We start from the raw sequence: 17,720 nt of genomic DNA on the forward strand, positions 1-17,720 counted from the left end.
CTGAACTTTCCTAATGACACATCCTACAGCGAAGTTAATAAGTAAAGGTGTTAGTGCATCTCCTTGCTTTAGCCCGCACTGAATTGGAAACATATCTGACAGAAACTGAGCTATACGAACTCTGTTGTACGTTTCACTAAAACACATTTTAATTAATCGAATTAGTTTCTTGTGAATACCAAATTCAATAAGAATATCATATAAAACTTCTCTCTTAACCGAATCATATGCCTTTTTGAAATCTATGAATAACTGATGAATTGTACCCTTATACTCCCATTTTTTCTCCGTTATCTCTCTAATACAAAATATCTGATCAATAGTTGATCTATTACGCCTAAAACTACACTGATGATCCCCAATAATTTCATCCACATATGGAGTTAATCTTCTCAAAAGAATATTGGACAAAATTTTGTACGACGTCAACAAAGGTGATATTCCTCGCAAGTTACTACAGTTAGTTTTGTCTCCCTTCTTAAAGATAGGTACGATTATGGACTCCTCCATTCTTCTGATATATATATATATATATATATATATATATGATGACATACTGTATATTGAGTCAACTGTCATTATACAAGGAGAGCACTTGATTGAGTGACTTGGTGGCCGGGATTCCACAGTATATGTATGCACTGTTGGGGGGAGAATCTACATAAAGATTAATTTTTGGTCCTAAGAATTTATCTGTTATGGTAACAAGGACCCGGGTTCGATCCCCGGCGCCGGAGCGAATTGTTCTTCTCTAATTACAATTGTAACCGTAAGAGATAAATTCTGTAGAATCAAAAATTAATCTATACGTAGATTTCATAGCATGTTTTGGTAAAAGCAGTGATTTAATTCCCAATATGCTCAGCGAATTTTAAAAAGTAGTGAATTATGATAATAAATTATTGAAGTGATTTTGGTTTTGCCCTTCAAATTTGCAGAAATTTGATCCGAACAACGTAACCTCGTAAGGTTCCTTTGCACAGCGAAAAAGTTATGTTTGTTCGGATCAAATTTCTGCACATTTAAAGGACAAATTTAAAATTCTTTCAATCATTTATTATCATAATACACTATACTCTTAGATTCACTGAGCATATTGGGAATGAAATCAATGGTTTTCCCAGAACACGCTATGAAATGTTTCATAAAAAACAATTATCTCGGAAAGGAAGCAAAAACGAGCAAAGTTTTTTGTTTGAGCTATTTCAAATAATAATCACCTGAAATTAGAGATTACTTACGGCTGGCTCTCTTGATATATTTTAACAACGTAATTGTAATTCGTTATTATTAAGATCAGTTTTCTATTCCTGAATAACGCACATTCTGTAAAAGAGATTGTAAATAAATTAATGAAATGAATAAATGAATGAATAAATAAATAAATAAATAAATAAATAAATAAATAATAAATATATCATTAAGTAAAAATAATAAATAAACAAATTAATTAATTAATTAATTAATTAATTAATTAATTAATGGGTTCGGGTGAATTGCCACAAAACCTGAAGAGGTAAAGATAGATATAAGATCGAAATGTGTTAATTGCCACAAAATTATCTGCAGTCAATTTTGGAGTTGGTATCTGCGATATACGTTAATTGCCACAAAACTACTGGGGGTAAATTTTGTAGTTGGTACCTGTGTCGATAAAGTTGCTTAGGTTTCGTATCAGTGACTTTTCTATCCTGCTTAGTGATGGCAGTGCACTTGGCTTACAGTGAAAAAAAGTAAACAACTTTTAGTGATCAACAATTTTAAATTTTATTTTCTTTATATATCTAAAAGTAACAAACATACTTGGCGGTGTGTCCAAAGAAGCTGCAGAGCGAAGGTTTATACAACAGGGTTAACCGAAGAAATATGTAATATGAGTAAGTGTGACTTTACTGATAATCATACAAGCATAGCTGAGGTAAAATTAAATCGACAAGAAATAAGCAATACTTGCAAAAGAAAAGCAATAGAAAACTTATCTGAAAACCTTAAAAAAATCTTTCGTGTTGAACTGACAAATCATTACAATGAACATGAGTTGACAACAGCGGATCTTGAACTTATTACTTACTCTTGAATATTTATTCAATATCTTCTTTAAGTCCAACTACTGAATCAATTAGGGTGGAATAAGATGATGCCAAAGCAACAATAGTGGTATGAGTAAGGAGAAGTAAAAATATTCTGAGACACACTGCTCCGCAAGTTATTTTCTCACCATAATTCTTATAGAACAGCCATTCCAGTTGTCACAGATGTTACAGTTTTACAATTCTGAAACGCTATATATTGAAAATAAAATAACTTTAGTCATCTTTTATTATTAGTATCAATTTAGAAGATCAGTATCATTTACAGAAAAAAGTTGTTGAATAAAATGTACTATTATTACAGAAAATAAAGGAAAGTTTCCATCACGGATGTTAAGAGATTTGAAAATTTATTTTACAACTTATTAACAAAAAATATAAATTTCAGGTCTCTGCTTGAAGGGAAAAAAAGGATTCATTTTTTTAGTGTCCATGTGAAAACTATGCAAATCTCGTGGCATCCAATTAGTTCACAAAAACATAATCAGTAAATATTTTACACAGTTGTTTCTTCCATATCACGGATGTCATACAAATTTTATCATTTTTGAGTTAATGTGATTCATTTTTCCAGTTTCAACAACTGTGACATTTCTAAGTCAAAATATTCACTTGAAATGTGAGATTTCTAATAAAATTGTTATTAACCTAATCTACTTAAAATAAATAGCAGAAAGAAGTATAAAGTAAAACGTTCCTTGATCCTGGAGCTTTGAAATTAACAGTGCAGGCTCTCAAAATATTTCTTCAACAATAGCTCCTTGAAAAACATACATTAACTGCTGTTCTGTCTATGAGTAAGTGCTGCAAACTTTAGGAAAACAAAAAGTACCCATTACCTAGTCAAGACCACTTATATTCAATGCCCAGAGGACTTGTAAAATTTTTCCTTTTGAAAGTACTGTAAAACATTAGAATATTCAAATTTAGAGCCTTATCTATGTCTTACACTAATAATAAACAAATATTTATGAAGACGACGTTTTCATTGGAATTCCCAGTTTTCTGGAATGACTGATCACTGAACAACAAGAATTTTGCTCCGACTTAAAATAACGTGTCCCTTATGGTTTGATATGCGCTGAATCCGAAAATGCATCTCTTTTCTTCGTATCACGTAAGGTTTTTAAGATATACTATGATTTCACTTTTCGAAAGTACTTCCCCGGGAAACATCTAGCGCTGTTTGGGGTTGTAAACCAAAACAAAAGCTAATGTATTTTATCAGTTTATGACCTAGTTACTATTTATTATGGTTGTTGGGATGTTCTTTCGTACTTCTAATAAATAAAGATATATTCGTCCCTTCTATTCAGTAAATTTCATGGCAGTTCAAAGTGAGGTCTACGCAATGAACAAACAAGAATGTGGTTTTCAGTATTTAAAAGAAACGTTTACCAGTTTGAGTGAAGAGAGATTAAAAGAGGGCATTTTCATTTGTCCACAAATTCACCAAGTTATGGCTGACTTTTTGTTTGAGGAAAAACTTTCCGTTACAGAAAAAAAATGGCAAAGATATTTGCTCAAATTTCCTTGGAAATTCTAGGGCAGACAACTATATCGAAGTTGTCGAAACAATTTTAAGTGCATATGACAAAATGGGGTGTATGATTTCTCTCGAAATACACTTTTTACATTCTCATTTGGATTTCTTTCTTCCTAACTTTGGAACGGTAAGAAACAAGCATAGGGAAAGGTTTCATCAAGAAATATTCGAAATGAAAAGGCGATATAAAGGAAGATCATCATCCAGCATGCTTGCAGACTATTGCTGATTCCTTGTAAAAAAAAAAAAAAAAAAAAAAAAAAAAAAAAAAAAAAAACAAGCCCGGGTCTAGTTATAAACTGAAGTCACCCAGAAAATCTTTTTAAATGTTAAGTTCAACTTCTGGAATTTTTCTCATTATACACAAGAAATATTTTTATTGTTCTTGTGTTTTTTGTGTTTTAAACTATGTAACATCATTTTTATATCCAGTACATATTTTTCAAGTATTGTGAGGCATTTTGAATCCATAGTCTTTTGAAATTTTATCAGTAGCAGTGAAAAATAAAAACAAAGAAGTTTTTCATAAAAAAATTCAATTCATTTTCCCCGGAAAATGGTACGTAATGGGGCAATTTGGATTTTAAATTCAGATTTAGGCCACACATAATAGTAATATTCACCTATTTTTATTTCGGAGCAAGACAAAAAGTAAAAATTTGTTGTTCAGTGAAATCATTCGAACTCTCTGATACGAAGGCGTGAACAAAGTTGATCTGTAACTTTCGTTGTTCTATGCTGAAGAACGTGTGTCGGTCTTGCATAGACGGTGACCTGCACATGAAGCTATACATCCGCTAGCCAACACAACCAACACGTAAGAGAGGTCATTTTCGAACAGCTGTAGGTTATGGGGGTGAGTTAGTGTGGGGGAGGTTGTATGTGCGGTGCTCAGGCCATCAGTAAAGAGGGTGGTTGCTAGAGGCTTGTAGTGGCTGTAGCTTCTCCAACAATAAGTGGCTTGTGGACAACCCACACCCTGTGACCGTGTCATGAGGATGTTTCTAAGGGCCACACAAATCATCCCTTAACTCACCCCTCCCACAAACAACTTCTCAATCTTCCTTTTCTTCATCTTTTTATGCAGTTGTAAAATAGTAGAAAACTTTTAACTTTTCCCTCGTGTTGTAACAGGAAGAAAAGACATGATGTTAGTGTGCACACCGTGGTTTTAATGCAATAAATAACACAGATCTATAATAATTCTGCAGTTCCATTAAACTCTAAATCCATACTCAATTATTATATACGCAGGATGTAACAGGTTTAATGTTTAGAAGTTAAAAATGTTCCTCGACTTACTCCACGATGATTTAAACTTTAAACCATACCTGCACAAACAGCGCTCAACGAGCGCGCGAGCTCCTTCGCAGCGGGAGAGCGGTGTTTACCGCTCGCCGAAACGGAGAGAAAGATACGTCAGAATGACATAGACTTGCTATAGGTAGAGGAGAGGGAAACGACCACTCAGTTATCTAGTAGAGTGCAGTGTGTAGGCCTATTCTTAGTAACTCACGTTGCTTACCTACTGATACAGTACAGTATGGAGGAATCTAAAAGACGGAGCATAACATTTAATATTTAACGATTTACAGCTCGAACTTATTGATCTTCAATGTGACGTAAGGGCTAAAGATCGTTTGGATAATACTACTAGCCTGGTTGATTTTTACAAGACTAAACCTCAGCAATAATATACACGACTACACAGGTTGGCTGTGAAAATGATTGCTATGTTTGGCTCAATATTTATATTTGTGAGCAACTTTTTTCTATAATCAATTTTAATAAAGACAGGCATCGAACATCTGTAACTGATGATTCATTACTATAAGTAGGCTACTGTTCCTTTCAGCTGCCAACAGCATAAAACCCCGTTTTGATGTACTGATAAATAAAAATATAACAAAATGATATTGTATATTTAAGTAGCTATAGAATTTCTATTTTTTTCTGTAAAATAAATATTTCTTTATTAATTAATAATAGTCCTAGATAGTTTTGCAAACACTGAACAGGAATTCATTTCATAAACACTCGTAATAGTACTTTCTTTCGTGTACATTTTGTACGAGAATACCCCTTCTTCCAGTCCACCATTATACAGAGCGCAGTCAGTATCTGCCTCCGCTCATAAGCTGTGAGCCGGCTCGGAGAGCGCAAACCTTGTGCAGGCCTGATTTAAAGCAATATCTACAATATATGCCCAAGTGCTGTGCTTCTGGAACACTTGTAAAAAAATCTGAATAGGCTATGTGAAAATGCTTTACTATTTAATAAACGCCCAAATGGACGGAGGTTTTACAAAGGAGAGCACTGTGTCATTTTATTTCTTGTTATGTTATGTCTACATTTACTGCATATAGAGATGCGTGAAATTTGCGAAATGCGATAACGCGACTTATACTCGTTTTGCCAATTTTTTTACATCATTTCTTTATACTTCTTCCCGTAACGCCAAAGATAATGCACTTTTTATTCTCGAAATAACGCGAATTCGTATAATAACGTAAGAACATAATTCAAGTTTTTAAACGAAATTCGGTTTTTTTTGCGATATCTTAACAACAATGTATTTTTAAGTAGTATTTTCAAAATTTCTGTCTTCTTTTTTCGAGGAAAATGAGGCAAATTGCGTTCTTTCATTTGTTGTGTACACAAATTAAGTTTCATTCGAAATGCTTTAATTTTATTGAACAAATTAATAATAAGGAGATCTTTACCTTGCAAGGAAATATTTAGGTCATTTAAATGTTTTGTCACATCTATCAAGAAAGCCGAGTCTACAAGCCAAGAAGAGTCGAACAGCTGGGAAAAAGCTCGAGCTAGCGCGCTGTTACATCATCGCAGCATAATGCAACTCGTCCTGCTCTAGCTCCACGTATATGCACTTAGTGCAGGTTGGCCTCTGTGAACAAGACTGATAAACTATAATATTTGACGGTGGGTACATTATGTACATGGCCAGTTAGATGTGCTGTTCACTCTGCGAAACTGAAGACCATGGACCGGTCCTGATCGAAAGTGTGAGAGAAGAGATTCTTCTCTGGAGTTGGTCTGTAGAGGTATTGACCGATAAAGAAATGCTTGAGCGATCTTTATAGCACCTTTCAAACTGCAAACCAATTCGTTCAAGTTCGTCAACTCATCTCTTTTTGTAGTGAGCATAGTACGCACATACATAAATACATAGTGTTCTCCCCAAGGGTAGGTCTTTCACTGCAAACCAGCTTTCTCCAATTTTTATTTTATGCCTTCCTTTTAGTTTCTGAATATGATCCATATGTCTTTATGTTGTCTACCATTAGATATATTCTGCTGCCCCGAACTCTTCTCCCGTTCACCATTCCTTCCAGTGCATCCTTCAGTAGGCACTTTCGTCTCAGCCAGTGACCCTCTTCCTGATCACTTTCAGTATCATTATTTCTTCATCCACTCTTTCCAACACATCTTCATTTATTACTCTGTCCATTCTTATCCATATCCACATTTCAAATGCTTCTAGCCGCTTCTCTCCACTACGTCGTAATGTCCATGTTTTTGCCACATACAATGCCACACTCCACACAAAGCTCTTTCGTAGTTCTTTGTTCAGAGATCCGCAAAAGATGCTCCTTTTTCTCTCAAAACCTTCCTTTGCCTTTGCTATCCTCCTTTTGACTTCCTGGCAGCAGCTCATGTTACTGCTTATGGTACACTCGAAGTATTTGAAGCTGTCCACTTATTCTACTACTTCATTTACTATTCGCACGTTTATTTTCATTTTTCTTCCCACAACCATGGCCTTCCTACTGTTTGCATTTATCTTCGTACAATATTGCTCACAGCTGTCATATTGCTCCAATAGCATATCTCATAGTATCGTCTTTTCTTCTGTTAACAATGCCATATCAGCAAATCTGATGCATTTTATTGTTCTTCCTCCTACTACCACATCTCCCATGTTGTTAAAACAGTTATTCACTAAACCCTCCAACTAGATGTTGAACAGGGTAGGTGTTAAAGGGATCCTTGTACTCCCCTCCATATTTCGCCTCTTTCAAATATTTTTTCTCCTATCCTGACTTCGACTCATTTCATAAAAAGGTTATTGAACAGCCACCTCTCTTTTCAATCCACATCTATTTTCTTTAGGATCCCCATTAGTTCCAATAGACTCCGTCAAACGCCTTTGCTAAGTCCACAAATACTATATATATTGTGCTTCTTTATTCTTCTCAAGGTGTCTTTCGCCGATTGTTCGTAGTAGTCCAATTACATCCCTTGTACCTTTTCCTTTCCTAAAGCCAAACTGCTCTTCACAACAACATACTAAATCGTAGCAGTAACCAAGGATTACCGTCCATTGCCTTCGAAATAAAAAGTAAGAGAAAGAGTATAAAACATTAGTTACTTACAAATGGCTTTTAGAGAACCCGGAGATTTATTGCCGCCCTCACGTAAGCCCGCCATCTGAGCAAAAGTAATCCAGTCTCTACCATCATAACCCACATCCCTCAAATACATTTTAATATTATCCTCCCATCTACGTCACGACCTCCCAAAAAGTCTTTTTCCCCCGGCCTCCCAACTAACACTCTATATGCATTTGTGCTACATGCTCTGCTCATCTCAAACGTCTGGACTTAATGAACCTAATTATGATAGCGAAGAATATTATGTGTGCAGTTCTGTGTTGTGTAACGTTTTTCATTCTCCTATAACTTCATCCCTCTTAGTCCCAAATATGTTCTTAAGCATCTTATTCCCCAACTGATTGACCCTTCTTGGCTTGTAGACTTGGCTTTCCTGACAGATTTCACAAATAATTTCCTTACTTACTTACAAATGACTTTTAAGGAATCCGCAGGTTCATTGCAGCCCTTGCATAAGCCCGCCATCGGTCCCTATCCTGTGCAAGATTAATCCAATCTCGATCATCATAACCCACCTCTCTCGAATACATTTTAATATTATCTTTCCATCTGCGTCTCGACCTCCCCGAAGGACCTTTCCCTCTGGCCTCCCAACTAACACTCTATATATACATTTCTGGATTAGTCCACACGTGCTACATGCCCTGCTCATCTCAAACGTCTGGATTTAATGTTACTAATTATGTCAGCGAAGAATAAAATTCGTGCAGTTCTGCGTTGTGTAACGCTTTCCATTCTCCTGTAACTTCATCTCTCTTAGCCCCAAATATTTTCCTTTATTCCCCAGCTGATCGATCCTTCTTGGTTTGTAGACTTGGCTTTCCTGACAGTTGTGACAAATCATTTAAATGATCTCAATATTTCCTTATAAGATAAAGATCTCCCGATTATTTATTTATTCAATAAAATTAAAGCATTTCGAAGAAACTTAATTTGTGGACACAACTCTCAAATACCCTTACTAAGTCTGTGTGCCTCTCTCAAAGTGAGAGTCCTAGTTTCACAACCACACAAGTGCAAAAAAATAGGGACACAAAAATAAAAACGAAGAGAGGGAAGTAACTGTACTGTAAGGTCCTAAAGTCTTGTCACATCAACAAGGGGGGAGGGCTTGTTTGTATGTTGATGTGCATTCTTTTTGAACATGTCATAGCAGATGTGTGACAATGGTTGGTACTTCACGTCCAGCTTGTTTATCCAGGACATCAATATAGGCACATCATTGTCGCGGCACAAAATGGTGCGGCGCCATGTCCTGTGTGAAGTTTTCCGCAGCAAAGCCGGTGTTATTTCTCTGAATGCCTCCGTAACAGCTTCAAATCTTCAATTGTCTGGTATCGATGTTTCGAGACATGCTACTTAATTATTCCCCAAAGGGAAATCACACCGCTTTTGCTACGGAAAATTTCACACAGGACATTCATTTTGTGTCGAGATAATGATGTTATGGATCACTGAACACGCTATAACGTAAAGTATCAACCATTGCCACACATCTGCTATGACATGTTCAAGATGAATGCACATCAACATACATTATATCTATAATAAGTGCAATTGTCCTAAACTGCGCCCATCAACCCACGTGAAATATTTAGGTACCTTCATCGATCAAAACTTAAAATGGAATTTTCATATTAACTACTTATGTCTTAAATTACGTAAAACTCTACACAAATTTGTTCAACTGTGTCGCTTTATGCCAGTAAAACTAATGAGAACAATATTTTTAGCCCTAGTTCAGTCTATAATACAGTATGGAATTATAGGATGGGGTGGATTGTCACAGAGTACCATTTGCCCATTAATATTACTACATAAAAGAATTATTAAAATATGTTTAAGAAGAAAATTTGATCATCCAACTTATTTCATATATAAAGAATTTAATGTTTTAAATATCAAGCAAATTTATATGTATACTATTTTGAATCACTACCATAAATATCAAGCTAAATTTATATCATCCGATAATGGCCACAACACAAGAAGATACAAAATTTCGCTCACGCTCATTGAATCAAAATGTAAGACTGAAGCAGGTCTAAGGCACAGTTCTAATTACGGTCCAAGATTATATAATGATTTTATAAATAGGAATCCTAAACTAAAATTATTAAGAAATACATTATTAAAAAAACAAGTGCTTGAACTGCTGTTAAAATTATAATCATGTAAATTCTTATTCATTTATTTTTTTCTGCCACTTTAACAATGTCGTATTCTTAACTTAGTATGTTTATGTATATTGTAGGCTATGGTACCGTTGATTTGTTTGTTTGTTTTTGTTTTCATTCCTATTCTTTTTAAACTTTGTGTGTAATTACATTTAACAGTTTAATTAGGGTTGTGATTATTATTATTATTATTATTTCATTTATTTTTTTTCTTCTATCCAGTTTTCATTCTTGGTCACATCCGACCTCTAGCATCTTTCTTTTTCGGGTGTGACCCAATTACATTGTATTTATACAGTAAATTGTAATATGTAGGCTATTTTACTATGAGATTGGTAATCAATTTCGAATTTTTAAGAATATTCATATACGAGTATTACAATAGTATCGTAAAATATTTGTTATTGTATGTAATTTTTGCTTGCAATAAAATCTCTCTTTTGTGGGTGACAAGACTTTCGGACCTTACTGTAGATAAGTGTATAAAAAAGGAAGAGAGAAGGGGAGATCGAACGAGAGTGGCAGAATATAAAATCATTGGAAAGAGTCTAGGATAATATAGAAAGAGGAATAAAGAGAGAAGAGCGATATCGAGAGAGAAAGACATAATAAGGAGAAATATTAGGAGATAAAAGAAGTAAGAAAACACTAAAAACAATGAGAAACAAAAGGATCAGGAAAATAGAGAGATGAAAGAGAGAAAAACGAGAGAAGAGAGTGGAGAGACAAATTGAAAGAAACGAGTAAAAATGTTAGAAGGAAAATGTAAATAGTACTTATGAAGGCGAGGGAAAAGAGACAGACAGACAAACGTATCATTTTTATTTGAGCGTGTGGAGATCAAAAGGATTTTGCTAGAGGAGGTCATTGGAGAAATTTTGCCTCAAACCGTATGTCAAATGGAGTCTCGGAAACTGATTACAGGTTCTCGCAATATAATTTCCTCGCTTTCACATTACCATAATCAAGCGTTTTGATGGGAAAGTTAAAACGTGATTACTCAAATATATTACTAAAGATACAGACTTGCTGGCTTCCTGCTATATAATTAATTTCCTTCTGTAATGTCCATCATATGAGGTTCGTAAATGCTCCATTTGGCCGGTGACGTTAGCTTTATTGGAGTTCTAGACAAGGGTGGGGGGAGGTTAATAGCCGACACTAGCGCAATCATGTAGCGATAGAAGACAAAGCTTTAATTCAAAATCCATTTCCCCGGTTAAGGACAGGAAGTTAGGGAACAGTCCTGGGAGCATATGTATGGAAAATGGCGTTGGAGAAGAAATGACAGGAGCGCTTCTGGAGCAGGTGACGAAGGGAGAGGAAATGTGATGTGAACCAATTTCACGCAGATGTGAATCGGATAGATTTTTTTTACATACTTGCCTACCAATGCTTGTCAGGAACAAAATCCTACACATTTGTATTCAATCCTATAATTAAATAAAAATACTATGTCTATTCTTTCAGGAACCTTTAGTTTATTCGTGTTGTTCCAGCAACAATAAAGCAGCAAATATACAGTATACACTATGGAAAAGGGTTATTTTTTTCCGCCATCCGGACAGAGTGTATGGATAAGAATTAAAGCTCATTAAGGTAGGCTCAACTGAGTGGAAATTTAATTTTACAATGAAGGTCCCTCGGGTCACGAATTAAATAAAAACCATTCTCTCCCACATCAAGAATAATTTATCTGTTCATGTTTGTGCAATTAGCAATGGACTACAAAAAATTATATACTAAGAAATAGACCATTTTTGTCCATAGGGAGTGGAAGCCGGACGACGAGATTGGCATTTGGTTTCACCATTCAACATTTTCTTTGTACTATGAGTGGAGAGGATATTGAAAAAGAATAAAATATCATTTTTGTAACTGAAATTCATTTATTATTTAGACTAAAAATTCGAGTCCGTACAGGCCAGCTTCTGTCTGCTGCTTTTCCAATTCACTGCGGGCTAAAGCAAGGAGATGCACTATCACCTTTACTTTTTAACTTCGCTCTACAATATGCCATTAGGAAAGTTTAGGATAACACAGAGGGTTTGGAATTGAACATGTTACATCAGTTTCTTGTCTCTGCGGATGACGTGAATATGTTAGGAGAAAATCCACAAACGATTAGGAAAACACGAAAATTCTACTTGAAGCAAGTAAGGCGATAGGTTTGGAAGTAAACCCCGAAAAGAAGTATATGATACGCAATGGAAATATAAAAATTGGAGATTTATCCTTCGAAGAGGTGAAAAAATTCAAATATCTTGGAGCAACAATAGCAAATATAAGCGACACTCGGGGAGAAATTAAACGCAGAATAAATATGAGAAATAAGTGTTATTATTCGGTTGAGAAGCTTTTGTCACCTAGTCTATTAAAAAATCTGAAAGTTATAATTTATAAAACAGTTATATTACAGGTTGTTCTGTATGGTTGTGAAACTTGGATTCTCAATTTGAGAGAGAAACAGAGATTAAGGGTGTTTGAGAATAAGGTTCTTAGCAAAACATTTGAGGCTAAAAGGGATGAAGTTACAGGAGAATGGAGAAAATTACACAACGCAGAACTACACGCATTGTATTTTTCACCTTACATAATTAGGAACATTAAATCCAGACGTTTGAGATGGACAAGGCATGCAGCACGTATGGGCGAATCTACAAATGCATATAGAGTATTAGTTAGGAGGCCGGAGCGAAAAAGACCTTTGGGGAGGCCGAGACGTAGATGGAAGGACAATATTAAAATGGATTCGAGGGAAGTGGGATATGATGATGGAGACTGAATTATATTGCTCAGGATAGGGACCGATGGCGAGCTTATGTGAGGGCGGCAATGAACCTTCGAGTTCCTTAAAAGTCATTCGTAAGTAAGTTGTGCAGAGGCTATTGAAGGAGTAAAAAAGGGAATCAACTTCTCATTTTACGTCTCTTTCAAGATTTAGAGACCATTCAGAGAAGCAAGTAGTCTATAGTCTTAATTCACTTTCTGTATTCATATAATATATTGCGGCAATAATGGAACAATGATGAAAACAGAAGTATTAACCCGGAATCAAAATTAAGTCACCTTTGGTAAAGGAATGTACCAACTTCTATGTATGGTAATCTTTGTGTTGTATTCATGTTTGCCTTAGACAAAGTTGTGCTCGTGGCTGAAGTAACGAGTTGTGATGTTCCTGTATCAGGGTGTCAGGCCGTTATGTTACTTCAACATTTATACATGTACTACAAAAGTAGTCAAATCTCTCCATCACGTTCGTCTATATCAGGCTGCAGAACTGTAGCTCTTGAGAGCGACTGCTTTCCTCCCCTCTTTTACCCCACCCACCTTTTCGATCTGTGCGGTCACGGCGTTCTAGTTACGCTCGGCTGCATCAGCATTCATTCTCGGAGCGGAAGTCGATCATCCCCAATAGAAGTGGAGTGAAGCTGACGTCATAGTTCCCCTACTTTGCGAGTTCTGCAGGCCTGGTCTATATCCTTGTTGCTTTAATATCAGTACTAGGAATCAAGTAGGTGTTTGTATAAAGAGTTGCTATGCAGACCGGTCACATTCCAAACTCTCGCCTAACAAAATCTGTTGTCTGGTGGAGAACGGCCGTACGTCGGCGTACTGACAGATCCGTACATGCTTCCCTACGCAGACCAGTCCCACTCAACCCTTCCTCGGGCAAGGCGCCCCTTACTATGTGTCATTAAGCTAATTGGGACCGGTCTGCATAGGAACCCTTTTTATTAGCTTCGAACGTGACGTATTAGTTAAAAAGAAGGTCAATCAGGCTAGTCGACAGTCAAGAGTGAAATGAATTTATCCCAGTCTGAATAATTTCACAATTATTCTATGGTCGAAAGTTGACAGTTCCAAGATAAAGGGACCCTGCTTTACAGAAGTGTGTAAGGGGTATTGTTGGAATATAACTTAAATAACACATTTTACATTACGAGACAAATTGTTCACAGTTTCGTCAATTTTATTCACGCATGAAAAATAACACGAGTTGTTTTAGAGTAAAACATTGTAATCTAGCAGAAGAATATTCAATCAATTTCTCTTTCCCAAAGCATTCGATCTGTTTTTGAAAACTTGTTACTTATTCAATATTATTGCAAACGAGGCCAGAGGTTATAGTTCTATTTAGACGTTTGAAACTTGTAACAGTTTAAAAGGTGGCTCACAAAATTTCAGTTATTTTATAATTTTGAAAAAAAAAATGAAGAAAATCATTCTATTAGGCCTACGGAATATAAACCGAAGAAGACGCTCCGTAGCAACAGATATTACAGTTGCTGAGGTTTTACATAAAGCACAGAGTTTAGATAGAGGAAGAATTTGATTATTGATCATTTTTAAGGTTTAGTGAACTTACAATCTGAAACAGCTATGTGACGATTTTTCTTAATTTTAGTAAAAGTCAAAACTTTATGTACGTAATTTATTCGTGAGAAAATTACATTAAGAAACAAATAATGTAATAAATTACTTAACCCTTAACTTCTATGGACCGTCTGATAGATCGCACCGTTTCCCCCTTTCTCTATTTATCTTACCTTCAAGCCAATTCCTTCGTTGCTTTGTCTACCTTCCAGTTCGGAAGAGACTTGCATCTCGAGAAGTGATATTCAGTTCAGTTTGTTTGAAGCGGTCTCACAGACGTTCTATAGTGGTTGCGTGCGTGTATTTTACATACATGTTTCGTTATTTCATTTAATTTTTCGGATTGTTGTGTGGTATAAGTCACTTCTACATTTAAACAAGGAAAAAGCAGTAACGTCTAGGCGACTTTGCTTCCATGCTCTCGATGTGGAGTTCCTTTTTGCTTGGAGTGCTCCAGGAAAATTTGTGCACTGTGTTTGCACGAAGATTGAGTGCTCCTATGAAGGAGTGCAGTATTATAAAAAGTATTGTGCTCTTTAATTAAAAAAAACTGCGGAGTGGAAAGTATGATTTTAATATATTAAACATTTTTCATTCCAGAAAATTGAACAATAACTGAACAAAATATTTCACTGACATATTGAAATGTAGTGGATATTAGCATTATATTCTGTATTCTTATTACTTTGATAATAAAAAACATGATAATCGTTCAATAAGTTTAAAAATGAAAGCATTGATAAGAGCAGTAAGTCATTACTCCATTTTTCTGTTATTACCATTTTTTATTTTTTACTTGGTTATTTAACGACATTGTATCAACTACGAGGTTATTTTGCGTCGATGACATTGGTATTAGTGAGATGATATATTTTGGCGAGATTAGGCCGAGGATTCGCCATAGATTACCTGACATTTGACTTACGGTTGGGAAAAACCTCGGAAAATACCCAATCAGGTAATCAGCCCAAGGGAGAATCGAACCCGCCCCGAGCGCAACTCCGGATCGGTAGGCAAGCGCCTTAGTCGACGGAGCTACATACGTCGGTGGCTTTTCTATTGTTTGTAGCTGTTTTAGACTAGGTATTTAAGGGCCGTATTCATAGACATTTTTAGCGCGGGTTTCCGGTGGATGATCAGCGTTTTTCGTATTCATAAACCAGTGTTAGCGATAGGATATTATTTGAATTCTGTACTAGTAACCAGTCGATAGCCGGGGCTAGCTTAGTACGCTCGTAGCGCGTGCTGCGAAATATCTATGAATAGCACCCTAAATTTCCAAACGATTTAAATTTACATATTATAATATTCTGTAGTCATGTATCAATAGACAGTATGCTGCAGATGTAGTAAGCCTACATATTAAATTCTTATTTTATAGATATATAAAATAAACAGAGATCTCATAGACCCTCCATAGTACTTACGTGACAATAACTGTCCATAGTACGGTACTTCAGGGTTAAATTCTGAATAACAACACTGTTTTAAAATATTGTATATAAATTCGAGTATATTTACAGCAATTTTTTTCTTTAAATATTTATTTATTTATTTATTCATTTATTTACTTATTTATATATTTACTTATTTACTCACTTATGCACTCACTCACTTACTCACTCACTGACTCACTCACTCATTAATTTATTGAAGTAGCTAGTGAGTACAAATTAAATTTATAAAACAAAATTATTTCTAACCACTACCGTAAGATGCAGGCTCGTGTACGGTGTGTTCTTAGTCAATAATATAACATAAAATTTAAGAGGTCATTTTACTAAATACAGTAACTTAATTCATACCAATAAATGATACACAAAAGCAAAAAATAATAATAATAATAATAATAATACTAATAATAATAATAATAATAAGAAAGAGAAAAAGATAGAAAAAACATATTTAATATAAGTAAATTCACAATCAGACAGAAGCCAGTGATATTCAATAAAAACATCAATACAGTCGACAGAAATAAAAGGTAAAATACATTTGTTAATATTATATATCATGAATAATTTTATAAATTTATTTTTTAAAAGCTTCAATTTTAAAATATTGCAAATTTGGAAAATGGTTTGTAATTATATTATAAAGTCTTGAGCCGAAACTAGCACCATGTTTAAGAGCTGCACTTGTATGACATTTGAGGCACTCAGAAGCAAAGTAATATAAGTGACATTTTTTTTTTTTTTAAGTGAGATAAGTATATATTCTAAATCTTTAACGTCACTTCTGTTCAGAGAAAAAGTAATATAAGTGCAGTTCCATTCAGTGCTGCTCCATGTTGGCCTTACACTTGTATTAAAATGCATACAGAGTTTTGGCTGAGAGGCAAACTAATACAAGTGCATTGTTTACATAGTGTTGTTGCGTTTCTTCTGTGTATGACTAATGCATTTGCCATAATGGAGAGAGGTAATAGATTACATATTCGAAACATCTTCGTGGAAGGCCTGCACACATTGAGCTGGACCAACTATACAGTGATCCAATAAGGATAACTTTTGCTAAGTGGAGCAACTTGCAATAGCTAACGAAATTCATCCCACTCATACACCACTCTTTCTTTGATGACCTGAAGCATTAGGATGGGCCTATAATGAGGACCGTAGGACGTGGAAAAGTGCGTGGAAGAGGAAGTTGAAGGAATATTCGCGGTAGGAACACTACAGATGCACTTCATGACAGAAACATAGATGCAAATCAAGCTTCCAGGTATAACTCCCTGTAAAGTTAATTTGAATAATTTCGAGGAAAAATTGTTCCGGGGCCGGGTATCGAACCCGGGACCTTTGGTTAAATGTACCAACGCTCTCCCAACTGAGCTACCCGGGAACTCGGGTATCGGGTAGAGTTCCCGGGTAGCTCAGTTGGGAGAGCGTTGGTGCGTTTAACCAAAGGTTCCGGATTCGATACCCGGCCCCGGAACAATTTTTCCTCGAAATTATTCAGAAACATAGATGTTTCAGCAGAGAGAGATGTGACTTCATTAGATGAGGCTAGTGACGTAATGATCAGCGACTAAGGCTGAATTTCATTTAAAATTTGAAATTTTCTTAGCCCTCTTCTTTCGGATTACCAAAAACCACAGCAACTGCTGCCCTAGAAA

At 35.4% G+C, this 17,720-nt stretch overlaps 1 non-coding gene across 1 annotated transcript; it reads right to left on the bottom strand.

The window, feature by feature from the left end:
• Positions 1-17,373: 17,373 nt before the first annotated feature.
• On the bottom strand, positions 17,374-17,446 carry TRNAN-AUU (transfer RNA asparagine (anticodon AUU)). Its single transcript has one exon. It is a non-coding gene; the product is annotated as a tRNA-Asn (tRNA).
• Positions 17,447-17,720: the final 274 nt, after the last annotated feature.

This window comes from Periplaneta americana, chromosome 14 (genome assembly GCF_040183065.1).
Source record: "Periplaneta americana isolate PAMFEO1 chromosome 14, P.americana_PAMFEO1_priV1, whole genome shotgun sequence".
Taxonomy (NCBI): domain Eukaryota; kingdom Metazoa; phylum Arthropoda; class Insecta; order Blattodea; family Blattidae; genus Periplaneta; species Periplaneta americana.